This window comes from Callospermophilus lateralis, chromosome 15 (assembly GCF_048772815.1).
Source record: "Callospermophilus lateralis isolate mCalLat2 chromosome 15, mCalLat2.hap1, whole genome shotgun sequence".
Lineage (NCBI taxonomy): Eukaryota > Metazoa > Chordata > Mammalia > Rodentia > Sciuridae > Callospermophilus > Callospermophilus lateralis.
This window is the reverse complement of record NC_135319.1, coordinates 33263755-33265632: the sequence shown is the minus strand read 5'-3', so window position 1 is coordinate 33265632 and position 1878 is coordinate 33263755.

Genomic DNA, 1878 nt, shown 5'->3' with positions numbered 1-1878 from the left:
TCATTCTCATCTCCATACCCCTCCCTTCCCTTTACTCTCCTCTGCCTAATTCAAACTACCTCTATTTTTCCCTAGCTCTGCCCCCCTTATTGTGAAGTAGCACCCACGTATCAGAGAAAATATATGGACTTTGGTTTTTGAGATTGGCTTATTTTGCTTAGCATGATATTCTCCAGCTCCATCCATTTACCTGCAAATGCCATAATTTCATTCTTCTTTAAGGCTATGTTCCATTTGTATATATGCCACATTTTCTTTATTCATTCTTCTGTTGAAGGGCATCTAGATTAGTTCCATAGTTTGGCTGTTATGAATTGAGCTGCTATAATAAACATTGATGTGACTGCATCACTGTAGTATGATGATTTCAAGTCCATTGGGTATAAACCAAGGAGTGGGATAGCTGGGTAAAATGGTGGCTCCATTCCGAGTTTTCGGAGGAATCCCCATACTACTTTCCATAATGGTTGCACCAACTTGCACTTCTCCCATCAATGTATGAGTGTACCTTTTCCCCTACATCCTCTCCAACATTTATTGTTGCTTGTATTCTTGATAATTGCCATTCTGATTGGAGTGAGATGAAATCTCAGTGTAGTTTTTATTGTTATTTCTCTAATTGCTAGAGATATGAATTTTTCTTATATATTTGTTGATTGATGTATTTCTTCTTCTGTGCAGTGTCTTTTCAGTTCCTTGGCCCATTTATTGACTGGGTTATTTGATTTTTTTGGTGTTAAGTTTTTTGAGTTCTTTATATATCCTGGAGATTGATGTTTTATCCGAGGTGCGTGTGTTAAAGATTTTCCCCCATTCTGTAGGCCCTCTCCTAATGTTATTGTTTCCTTTACTAAGAAGAAGTTTTGTTAGTTTGATACCATCCCAATTGTTGATTCTTAATTTTATTTCTTGTACTTAAGGAATTTTGTTAAGGAACTGAGTTCCTAAGCTGACATGGTGGAGATTTGGACCTACTTTTTCTTCTATTAGGCACAAGGTCTCTGTTCTAGTGCCAAGTCTTTGATCCACTTTGAATTGAGTTTTGTGCAGGGTGAGACAGAGGGATATAATTTCATTTTGCTACACATAGATTTCCAGTTTTTCCAGAACCATTTGTTGAAGAGGCTATCTTTTCTCCAATGTATGCTTTTGGTGCCTTTCTCTAGTATGAGATAACTATTTATGTGGGTTTGTCTCTGTCTTCTATTCTGTACCATTGGTCTACATGTCTTTTTTTTTGTGCCAACACCATGCCATTTTTGTTACTATGGCTTTGTAGTATAATTTAAGGTCTGGAATTGTGATGCCTTCTGCTTTACTCTTCTTGCTAAGGATTGCTTTGGCTATTCTGGGTCTCTTATTTTTCCAAATAAATTTCATGATTGCTTTTTCTTGTTCTATGAAGAATGTCATTGGGATTTTAATAAGAATTGCATTAAATCTGTTTAATAGTTATAGTGGTATGGCCATTTTGAGAATGTTATTTCTGCCTATCTAAGAGCATGGGAGACCTTTCTACCTTCTAAGTTCTTCAATGTGTTTCTTTAGTGTTCTTTGGTTTTCATTGTAGAGATCTTTCACCTCTTTTTTTGATTGATTCCCAAGTATTTTTTTGAAGTTATTGTAATTGAGGCAGTTTTTGTAATTTCTCTTTCAGTTATTTCATCATTGATGTATAGGAATGTGTTTGATTTATAGGTGTTGATTTTATATGCTGCTACTTTGCTGAATTCATTTATTCATTCTAGAAGTTTTCTGGTGGAGTTTGTTTTGATCTTCTACATGTGGAATCATGTCATTAGCAAACATTGATAGCTGGAGTTCTTCTTTTCCTATTCATATCCATTTAATTTCTTTTGTCTGTCTAATTGCTTTGGC